This window comes from Dendrobium catenatum, unplaced genomic scaffold (genome assembly GCF_001605985.2).
Source record: "Dendrobium catenatum unplaced genomic scaffold, ASM160598v2 fragScaff_scaffold_1570, whole genome shotgun sequence".
NCBI lineage: Eukaryota > Viridiplantae > Streptophyta > Magnoliopsida > Asparagales > Orchidaceae > Dendrobium > Dendrobium catenatum.
Window position 1 is genome coordinate 479092 of NW_021320032.1, and position 12701 is coordinate 491792.

Genomic DNA, 12701 nt, shown 5'->3' on the forward strand with positions numbered 1-12701 from the left:
TTTATAGTCTTTAGCTAGACTTTCCTAGATTTATCAATTTGGCTAGGGTCCATCACTACCACTCTTTAAGTGATTATTGATGATATTTTTTTCTTCTTAACTTTAGTATTACTAGGCAAAGAACCAAAAGGTCTACTACGAACTAAAAATGCAAGCTAACTTAATTAAGTTTTCAAAATTTTAATAGAAGCAGTTTAATTTTTTAATCGAGTCACTAAGTGCATCACTACCTCTTCTAAAGGTGATTTTCTATTTTGAAATGATTATTTTGAATAAATCCTGGGGGATATAATTGTCTAAGATTAATATCAGGTTGTTCAGAATTGTTCCAATTTTCTTCTTGATTATTTGGACTAGAATTCTATTAATTGTTATTATAAATATTATTTTACCAATTAAAATTAGGATGATTTATCTAACTTGAATTACAAGTATTGGAGTTGTGATTATTTTATCTCCCAATTAAATAAATATTTTCAATCCCTTGCACATTAATATATTTTTTTAAATCTTGATCCTCCAATTGCATAGATGATTAGATCCTAATCTAAAATTTACTCTTATCATGGTAAACTTATTAGAAATTACTACAACTTGTACAATTAAGATTGATAAAGCATCTGATTTATAAATTCTAGCTAATCTCTTAGGATTTACTCTATCGGAAGGCCCCATAAATTATTAGTAGCTATTTTCTCCATTAATTCTTTTGCTTCCTCAAATACCTTAGACATTAAAAATCCTCCATCTACAATATCTATGATTTCTATAAGATATCCTACTAGTTCATTATAAAAAGTTTGAATAACAAACCAAACAGTTAAATCATGGTGGGGACAATTCTTAAACATTTCTTCAAATCTCACCCAACCCTCATAAATTCATTCTCCTACAAATTGAGCAAAACACATAATATCATTTTTAAGCTTGGTAGTCTTTAAAGGTAGGAAATACTTAGTAATAAATTGATGAGCCAACACATTCCATGTGATTATAAAGCCTAGGGCAAAAATTAAACCACATATTGGCTTTATCTCTTTGAGAAAATAGAAATAGTCTAAGTATAGCATCATCATTGACACCGTTATACTTAAATATTATACAAATTTATAAGAAAATGGTGAATAGTATGTCTATTAATGCTCTGATATTATTTATACACTACAGAGTTAGCATAATTCATAATAGGTTTAGAATAATCTTGATTATAATAAATGTTCCTTTCTAAATCTCTAGAAAGCATACAACAATGAATACATACAATAAATAAAATAAAATGCAAGATACAAGCATGTCTAATTATGTAATTAATTAGATAATATAATTATGATAAGAAAATCACTTCCTCGGTAACAATGCCAAAAGATTTGATGGGGACTATGGAGAGAACTTTTCAATGATGTAAGAATTAAGCAATTTATCAACCCTAAATAATGCTTAGATTTTTTTATATAAATAATAAAACCCCACTTAATATACATAATTATATGTATTGAATAAAGTAATAAAGTGACATAGTAGATAGTCAAAACCATGAGAAAGTGTTATGCTTACTTAAAACAAAATACAACCATTTACTATAATTGAATGAATGATTCTACTGAAATAAAAATATTATTTTTGGAGTTTTTATCATTGAATAAATAGAATAGTAGATAAAATATTTAATAAAAATGTTTTGGATTAATGAATGCAATTTTTTATATTTTTCTTAATTAGAATCTTCATGGTAATATGATTCAGAGCATATGTATAACTAGATCTCTATCGAGTATGTAGGTGAAAGGATATATGCTGTCCTCCTACAATTATAATATCTCCTTAAGAACCTAGAATATTTAACATCTTATGCCTAGGCATGACAACATTCTATTTCAATGTACTTGGTTGTACTTGCATTCCTTCGTTGAGGCCACACATCACACAATATTTTAATTACACATATGACACTATAAGAATTAAATAAATGACAAAATAATATTAAAAATATCATTAAATATTTTAAGAATAAGAGTTTTTATTAGTACTTAACATGCACCTTGTATAATCAATCCAAAATAAGAGATTTAGTTAGACATAGAATAAATGACAAGTAAACTCATTTTCATTAAATTTATAGAAGAATGAAAATACATGAAAGTGGTTTCACCGGGAAGGATCAAAGTATCTCTTCTACACTTCTTCTTCCTTTAATTACAGAGTCACTTTAACAAAGATAGGCAAAACACTCCAGTGGATTATATCTTGTATTTCCCTAGCCTCCCTTATATTTTACTCTAAGAGGGGACAATATTAGTACCCTAAAAAAGTATTGCATTTTACACAAGTGATTGAACTCTTCAACAAAAAAACATAACATCTATTTATAGGAATACACAAAAAAGGAAGCTGGTGTTGTGGCACTTAAAAGATTAGTACCGTTCAAAATGAACTAGCGCCCCGTTACTAATTTTTTTGCTCCGTCGTGGTGCTTGATAATGTTGAATGGTTGCATTATGAATAGGTAAACATTTCACTAGAACAACATGGGCCTTAAAATTTACAACTACAACACTGTGACGCAATTGACATTTGAGCTCTACGGTGGCCAATCAAAAAATTTGGTGCCAAGGCATGAGAAATTATAGTGCTAGAACATTTAAATTCCTAAGAACTTTGGGCTACCAAGTTTACTTTTTGATGCAATGGAAATGGATGTGTCTCCATTGTAGCACTTGAAAATAGAGAACATGGCATTGCTATGTCAAAAAATGTGGCACGTTGATGTTATTTAAGGAGGTATTGTGGTGGTGTTTCTTCCTTCGCCATGGTGCTTTGGACTCCTTAGTATTTTCTATCATTTTTTGTTTTTTCTTTACAAAATTAACTAAAAAAATACATTTTTACTAAAAATAAAGCATATTAAATAGTACATAATTTACATGTATCAGTAATTCAATTATTGCATTGGTCGTGTTCTAATATAATATATAATGTGAATTATTTCCCCAATGGAGGAATAAGGATACAATTAGAAGAATTGAAATAGAATATTATTTATGATTAGAGATAGGATGTCTATGATTCTAGATTCTAAGGATCTATAACAACTATATTGTAGTGAAAACTTTACTTTATACTATTACGGGCTTGATATAGATTTAAGAGTTTATAAGATCTGATTCACAACATATTGTAGAAGAGTTAACTTAGGTAAACATGCCATTCATCAACATGATAGGTTCATAACACTTTTATTTATTGAATTTTCACTTTTAATAATTACAATAGTTTAAAAACTTCTTTGTAATTAAATTTGGTAAGATAAATATAATGATTTGAGTAGATAGTACTAGGGTAATTCTAGGATCGTTCAATTCCACTTGGGATTGACACTCTACTCTAACTTTATTACTTGAATGCTAAGCATACTTGTGCACCAATATGTTTTACTTAATTCAAAACTAGCATATTTTTATTGCAAGCTTCATGAAAAAGGTTGTCACATTGTCTACCATGTCTACTTCACAAGTCCCTCCCTGACCACTTTCCCATCATCATATGATCACTCATTTAAAAATTGAGCATATCAAACCAAAATAGTTTCTTAATTTCCATCATTAACTTGTTTCCACTTCTCCTACTTCCTTTTCTGAGGACAATAAATACTTTGCTTGACATTTAGCCATGTCAACTGAATTCCAAGCATTATAGCAGCAAGGCATGTGGCCTTTAGTGCCTAGCAGTCCTGATCATTGTAAATGGATTTACAAAATAAATTATAATTTACATTTTACTATTGCTCATCTTAAAGCTCACTTTCTTGCATAAGGTATTCAACATGAGTATGGCGTTAATAAAACAGCTACCTTTAATCTTGTTATAAATTCCCCATGATAGGCATTATCTTCATTGTAGTCATTGCTTCTAAATGGCCTATTTATCAGTTGGATGTTTTTAATGATTTTCTACATTGCCAACTTAATGAGGTTGTGTTTATGAAAAAACCTTCAGGCTTTCAAGATCCTCAATTTCCAAATAATTTTTGTCAATTACATAAAGCCGTTTATGGTCTCAAGCAAGCTCCATGTCAATGGTGGCCCACCTTCTTCACTCACTTATTATAAAATAATTTTGTTGCAAGTAAGGTCAATCTTTCCTTTCTCTTTTACCCTTAAGGATCTACTACTTTCTATTTTCTTATTTATGTTGATGATATCTTGCTCATGGGCAATGATGCTGCTAAAATTGACAACTTATTACAAAATATGCACTCCAAGTTTCCTTTCAGAATCTTGGCCTTGTTTCTTACTTTCTTGGCATTCAAGTTACATATACCTCCATTGGCCAACATCTCTTTCAAATCTCGATATATCACTGAACTGGTTAATAAAAATGGAATGTTGGATTATAAATCATTCCAAAGTCTTACTAATTACTAGTAAACAACTACCAACTCTTACTATAACTTTTAAACTATTCTCACAACATAAATTATACCATCAACTTGTTGGTTCGCTTCAGTATTTGATGATTACAACATCGAATATTACTTTTTCCCACCAATCATTTGTGCTAACTTATGCATAAGCCATTTCTTCTTCATTTTCAATTGCTAATATGCATTTTTGATTATTTATGTGGCATAATAAATTATGGCTGACTAATTACTATTACCCCTCTTGAACTCCAAGCCTATGTTGATTCAGATTGTCCTACTAATCAAACTAATCATCACTAAATTACTAGCTAATGTGTCTTCCTTGGCTCCACTTTAGTCTCTTGTTCAGTAAAAAAAATCAAACTATAGTCACACAATCTTCCACTAAAATTGAATATCATGCCTTAAGTGTTGTAACTAGTGACATCATATAGCTTCATGGTCTGCTTAATGGATTTCAACTATCAGTTTCTACTCTTATTCTAGTCTACTATGACAATATCTCTGCACTTGCTTTAGCATGCTCACACCAAATATATAGAGATTGATTATCACATAACAACCCACAAATATTTTGTCTAAATCTCTATCATCCATGTGATTTATTCAACTGATATTAAATTTAACAATTTAAGAACCCTTATTAACTTGAGGGACAGTGTTAAGAGATAAGTAAGCTTTGTTAAGCTTGACAAAAAGTAAGACTATAAAATGCTCAGCTCCAAATTCTCTTTCCATACAATACCTTTTTTTACTATTACATTCTGATCATTGATGTGCTACAAATGTAATCTAAATCATTCCTCTAAATTTTTTTGTATAACTCTATATATACTAAAAGTTATGATAGCTAGTAAATGGAATACAATGCTCTAATTCCTGATTTACATTGTTGCATTTGCTATAGAATGTAAATCTTATAAGAAGCACGAGTTTTATAAAATTGCAGACCTTCATGTTTGTGCAGGTTTTGATGATCCTAATAAAGTTCTCCATTGTGATATATGTGAAGTTTGACCCACATTATTCTATTATGAAATTGATGGAAGCTCCCCCATGCTTGCAATGCTACACCATTATGCATGCTAAAAGAAAAAAAAAAAACTCATGCAAGATACTTTCTTTTGAGGTAAAGGGTTGAGTTTGTTGGCAATAAATAGGAGCAAGGTAAACAAAAGTTATAAATGGTATATGGACAACATAAAATTTTTTATTACCAACCTTTATTCTAACAGCTTCAACACATCCAACTACAATCGCACAATGCCATTCAATCCACATAGGCTAACTAAGAAACTAGTTGAGCTAACTTGCTGGATGTGTAAATTGTGTTTTACTTAAAGCTGCACAAACACCTTCAAATTCTCAAATCATCGCAAGTATGTCAGCAATAATATAGCCAAAATTCCTTTTAACTTGAACGCAATATGAATTATCTAGTGGGCATCCAATAAGAAAGTTGTCCAAAATGAAGCTTAAGGCTTCGTTAAGGATAGCTTTATTGATTTTCTTTTCAAATCATAATCATATTTCTATTTGGTCATTGCATTTTCACTATTTTTTTACTAGAAAACTACTTTCTTCATCATATTTAAATAAGTTACTTTCACGGTAGCAGCTTTACAACTATATTTACAACAAGTTGTAATCATCCCAAATGGCCCTAAATGTTTAGGATGAGTGCCACAAATACTGGTAGTATGGTGAGAAAGCATCCCAGATAGCTGCCGGTGTAATTCCATGAGAAAATATTTGGTAGATGTTGGCTAAATTTATAAATTTATATAATAAGAAAGATTAAAATTAGTATGATACTGACATGAATGATCTGATGGTTGAATACCGAATACATGCAATTACAAAATTAATCAAGAGAAAGTTGCATTTTAAGAACATACTCAAATGATCCTTAGTAGAGATGAACTTCTGCTTACCAAGCTACTATTTTCTTATTTATGTTGATGATATCTTGCTCATGGGCAATGATGCTGCTAAAATTGACAACTTATTACAAAATATGCACTCCAAGTTTCCTTTCAGAATCTTGGCCTTGTTTCTTACTTTCTTGGCATTCAAGTTACATATACCTCCATTGGCCAACATCTCTTTCAAATCTCGATATATCACTGAACTGGTTAATAAAAATGGAATGTTGGATTATAAATCATTCCAAAGTCTTACTAATTACTAGTAAACAACTACCAACTCTTACTATAACTTTTAAACTATTCTCACAACATAAATTATACCATCAACTTGTTGGTTCGCTTCAGTATTTGATGATTACAACATCGAATATTACTTTTTCCCACCAATCATTTGTGCTAACTTATGCATAAGCCATTTCTTCTTCATTTTCAATTGCTAATATGCATTTTTGATTATTTATGTGGCATAATAAATTATGGCTGACTAATTACTATTACCCCTCTTGAACTCCAAGCCTATGTTGATTCAGATTTTCCTACTAATCAAACTAATCATCACTAAATTACTAGCTAATGTGTCTTCCTTGGCTCCACTTTAGTCTCTTGGTCAGTAAAAAAAATCAAACTATAGTCACACAATCTTCCACTAAAATTGAATATCATGCCTTAAGTGTTGTAACTAGTGACATCATATAGCTTCATGGTCTGCTTAATGGATTTCAACTATCAGTTTCTACTCTTATTCTAGTCTACTATGACAATATCTCTGCACTTGCTTTAGCATGCTCACACCAAATATATAGAGATTGATTATCACATAACAACCCACAAATATTTTGTCTAAATCTCTATCATCCATGTGATTTATTCAACTGATATTAAATTTAACAATTTAAGAACCCTTATTAACTTGAGGGACAGTGTTAAGAGATAAGTAAGCTTTGTTAAGCTTGACAAAAAGTAAGACTATAAAATGCTCAGCTCCAAATTCTCTTTCCATACAATACCTTTTTTTACTATTACATTCTGATCATTGATGTGCTACAAATGTAATCTAAATCATTCCTCTAAATTTTTTTGTATAACTCTATATATACTAAAAGTTATGATAGCTAGTAAATGGAATACAATGCTCTAATTCCTGATTTACATTGTTGCATTTGCTATAGAATGTAAATCTTATAAGAAGCACGAGTTTTATAAAATTGCAGACCTTCATGTTTGTGCAGGTTTTGATGATCCTAATAAAGTTCTCCATTGTGATATATGTGAAGTTTGACCCACATTATTCTATTATGAAATTGATGGAAGCTCCCCCATGCTTGCAATGCTACACCATTATGCATGCTAAAAGAAAAAAAAAAAACTCATGCAAGATACTTTCTTTTGAGGTAAAGGGTTGAGTTTGTTGGCAATAAATAGGAGCAAGGTAAACAAAAGTTATAAATGGTATATGGACAACATAAAATTTTTTATTACCAACCTTTATTCTAACAGCTTCAACACATCCAACTACAATCGCACAATGCCATTCAATCCACATAGGCTAACTAAGAAACTAGTTGAGCTAACTTGCTGGATGTGTAAATTGTGTTTTACTTAAAGCTGCACAAACACCTTCAAATTCTCAAATCATCGCAAGTATGTCAGCAATAATATAGCCAAAATTCCTTTTAACTTGAACGCAATATGAATTATCTAGTGGGCATCCAATAAGAAAGTTGTCCAAAATGAAGCTTAAGGCTTCGTTAAGGATAGCTTTATTGATTTTCTTTTCAAATCATAATCATATTTCTATTTGGTCATTGCATTTTCACTATTTTTTTACTAGAAAACTACTTTCTTCATCATATTTAAATAAGTTACTTTCACGGTAGCAGCTTTACAACTATATTTACAACAAGTTGTAATCATCCCAAATGGCCCTAAATGTTTAGGATGAGTGCCACAAATACTGGTAGTATGGTGAGAAAGCATCCCAGATAGCTGCCGGTGTAATTCCATGAGAAAATATTTGGTAGATGTTGGCTAAATTTATAAATTTATATAATAAGAAAGATTAAAATTAGTATGATACTGACATGAATGATCTGATGGTTGAATACCGAATACATGCAATTACAAAATTAATCAAGAGAAAGTTGCATTTTAAGAACATACTCAAATGATCCTTAGTAGAGATGAACTTCTGCTTACCAAGCTAAGACCAATCAACTGCTTAGCCTTATGCTTCAATAAGGAGATCTTTCTTCGTGAGTTCATTAGTATGTCTGACTTCTTTCTTTGAGTAATATTTAATTGCTTTGAGTATCCATTTGATGAAAAATCCTATGAAAATTAATATGGTATTTGACATATGGTTAGAGTTTATTCTTTTGGAAATCTTCATGAATTAATTTGGTTAATGCAAAATTCATACAAGATAAAATCCTTATAAATTCAAAATTTTTAAGTTCAAAGTTGTTTACAATTGGATTAATTTTACTTTTATTAATATAAATTCATATATTAGCCCTTTTATTTGAAGATTGAAATCTATTGGGGAAGTAAACAATATAGCAAATAGAGATAAGAAAGAGAAAATGCAGCATAAAGAAAAAATATAAGGATTTAATGTCAATAAACCCAAAATTAGGAAAAAAAACCCCATAACCACACCACACCTAGAAATTCACTATAAAATTTGGGAAAAATAGTACATATCTCTCTTATCTCTAGCTCTCTCATTGTCTCTCTTCACCCTTGTACCATTCTCTTACAAATAAATAAAGAGGAAACTATCAAAAACCTCCAAGGGATGTAACTATTAATGAAAAATGAGAAAGAAAATTACCAGCCCATCTCACCTGCTAGATTTGGAGCACTATGAAGCTGAACTATCAGTCTCTTGTCTACTTAACAGCATTGTACTTCCATGGTATGGAGTGCCGCGGTGCTCCCTAACGATGCTATAGTAATCGAGTACACAGCACAAAAGTGTTAAAGGTTGTACCAAAAAATTTTTATGGGTGCAAAGTAGGGCAAGATCCCCCCAATGAGTTTGATATATTAAAATAAGGTCTGTGGAAACAATATAACTAGATTGATTAACACAATTAAATTTCACACAAAAATAATGATCTCCCACTTAGGAATTGATTACAATCAATCATTCTCCTAATATGTAGCATAAATCATAATATATGTAATGTGGCTCACCCCTGCTCCCATCCTTCATGAAGACTAATTAAAGCTACACATAACTTTAGTTTATCAGCCATCGTCTTTGTTAGTATGTCTGTAGGATTTTGGGTTATTTGTATCTTATCCAAAGATAACATATCATCTTCTAGAAGAGATCTGATGAAATGATACTGAAGTTAGATATGCTTCATCCTAGCATGGAATGTAGCATTCTTGGCTACATGAATTTGAACTCCTGTTGTAATTATGCAACTTCCCATTCCTTTGCCCCATGCCAAGTTTAGCCATAAAACTTTGCAACCGTATCATCTCCTTGCTAGCCTCAATGATAGTAATTTACTTAACTATTGTGGTTCAGAATGCAATAATCTTCTATAAGTTAGTAACCAACTCAATACATTATTTACTAAAGTCAAGATATAACAGTTGTGCTCCTCATTCCATCAAGATCTCCAACAAGATCAGAATATACATACCCCTGTAGGCTAATCCACATATCTCCAAAGAAAAGAGCTTTGTTAACTAATCCTCTCAACTACCTGAGAATCTGCTTAATTGCCTCCCAATTAAGTTTTCCTGGATTACTCATGAATCAGCTGACTGCTCCCACTATGTATGCTATATCTAATCTCATACAAATCATAACATACATCAAACTTCTAACTACTGATGCATACTAAGTCCTCTCCATCTATTCTTGCTCTACTTCAGATTTAGGTGATTGTTCTTGGAATAATTGAAAATGACTATCCAAGGGAGTGCAAACTGACTTTGCCTCATTTATGTAAAATCTTTGCAGCACCTTTTCAATATACTCAACTTTAGCTAACATCAGTATACTTTCACTTTTATCCATGTTGATTATCATAATGAGAATTTTCTTTACTGGACCCAAATCTTTCATTTTAAAATCCTTTGATAATTATTCCTTTAAATGTCTTATCTTCTTTATTTCTAACTCAACAATCATAATGTAATCCATTTACAAAAGAATAATGATTTAAGAGTTATTAAAATATTTAAAAAAATTAATAGTGATATGCCTGGAATTTTATGTACCCATTTTCTAACATAAACTTATCAAATTTCCTGTACCACTATCTTGGTGTTTGCTTCAACCTATATAGGCTTCAACCCATATTGGCACTTTTTGAGCCCACACACTACATCTTACTTTCCTATGATCATATATCTCTGAGGTTGCACCATGTAGAACTCTTCTTCAAGGTCACCATAAAAAAATGTTATCCTTACATCCATCTGCTCTAGATATAAATTCTTCACTACTATTATGCTCAACACAACTCTGATTGTAGCCATTTTCACCATTGGAGAGATATTGAGGTCCACTCCTTCCCTTTATTGAAAAACTTTAACTATAAGCCTAGCCTTGTAGTGCTTGCTACCATCAGGTTCTTTTTTTAATTAATAAACCCACTTATTCTATAATAATTTTTTTTCATATAATAGCTCTATCAACTCCCAAGTCTAATTTAACTCAAGTGAATACATCTCATCACCATGGATTACTCCCACTTCTTTAAATCATAACTTGAATGGCTTAATCATAGCACTATGGATCATCACCATATGTCAGTACTAGATAGTATGACTAAAGAGAATACCTATATACTTGTTTTGAGATTCCACTAAATCTCTTGAATTTAGTAGCAGGTGCATGATGAACTCTTTTTGTTCATTAGCTTATAATACCTCTTGTCTTTGTGTTCTTGATCATCATCATCACCTATCTCAACATTTTAGAAGAATCTTCGAGAGTCTCATTTATATCCTTGTATATTTCATTTTTAATGAATGTAACATCCATGCTCCTAATAGACTTTTTATTCTAATAATCCCAAGCTTTATAGCCAAATTCACCTAAGTCATATACAATTGATGGATTTTGGATCAAGCTTACTTTTAGATCCTGTATCAATATGAATATAGGATGAACAAATAAAAACCTTAAGGTGAGATAAACTTACTTCCTTACCACTCAAGGCTTTCTCAGGAAACCCCTCATTTAGAGGAACTGATGGATCATAATTGATCAGATATATAATAGCATTCACTGCCTCTACCTAGAACTGTTTCAGTAGACTTACAAGCAACATCATGCTTCTAGCACGCTCAATGATAAGTTCATTCATGCACTCCAAAACATCATTCTATTGTGGTGTTCTTGGAACAATGAGCACGAACAAAATACTTCTTAAACTTATTATCACGATACTCTTCATCATTATTTGATATTAGATATTTCATGTTTAAACCTATCTCATTCTCAACCATAGCCTTCCACTTCTTTAAAACATCAAACTCATCTAACTTTAATTATACACACTAAAACAAACATTTCAAACCTTAGACCTGTCAATATTGGACCCGACCCGAAAACCCGACCCGAACCCGACCCGGAATTTTCGGGTTTGGGTTGACCCGAACCCGAAGCGGGTCGGGTTCGGGTCCGGTAAAACGACCCGTTTGCAAAAACGGGTCGGGTTCGGGTTGACCCGACGGGTTGCCGGGTCAACCCGAAAACCCGTTTAATTTAAAATTTTTTGATTCCCGCACTTGCCCCTTGCCCGCTGCCCCAGGCCACCAGCCCGAGCTGCCCGCTGCCCCAGCCCGCCCTCACACACACACACTGGACACATAACTATCAATGTTTTTCCGTGGGATGAATAATTCTCATATGGGCATCAGCCAATAACATGTAAGTTGTAAATAGAATACTTCTCTCTCACTCTCACACATAGAAAATTATTAGGTCCGGACACCAGATGTCGAAATAGGTCCGAACGTCAATAAAATGTCAACACGTGGAGTGGACACATGAATATTCAATATGATGTGTCCGCGGAACTTTAAGCCAAGCGCACCAAAAGAGCAGTCAAAGTGCAGTAAAAAAGCGCAGTTAAAGCGCAAGTAAAGCGCAGGTAAAGCACAAATAAAGCGAAAAAAAAACACAACTAAAGTACACTACACGTGTCAAAATTTCAGTGGATGTCCAGATGTATCTCTACGTTCAATGTCCAAACCTAATAATATTCCCAAACATTACTCAATGAACACCTACCTACCAATGTTTTTCTATAGGAAAAATAATTCTGCTCCGGGGATCAATGCCTGACTACAAACCCATTTCATATTTTTATTTAAAATAA

General features: G+C 31.8%; 1 non-coding gene across 1 annotated transcript; it reads left to right on the plus strand.

Moving 5' to 3' along the window:
• Positions 1-822: 822 nt before the first annotated feature.
• LOC114581165 lies at positions 823-929 on the plus strand. The gene has a single exon (XR_003703023.1). It is a non-coding gene; the product is annotated as a small nucleolar RNA R71 (small nucleolar RNA).
• Positions 930-12701: the final 11772 nt, after the last annotated feature.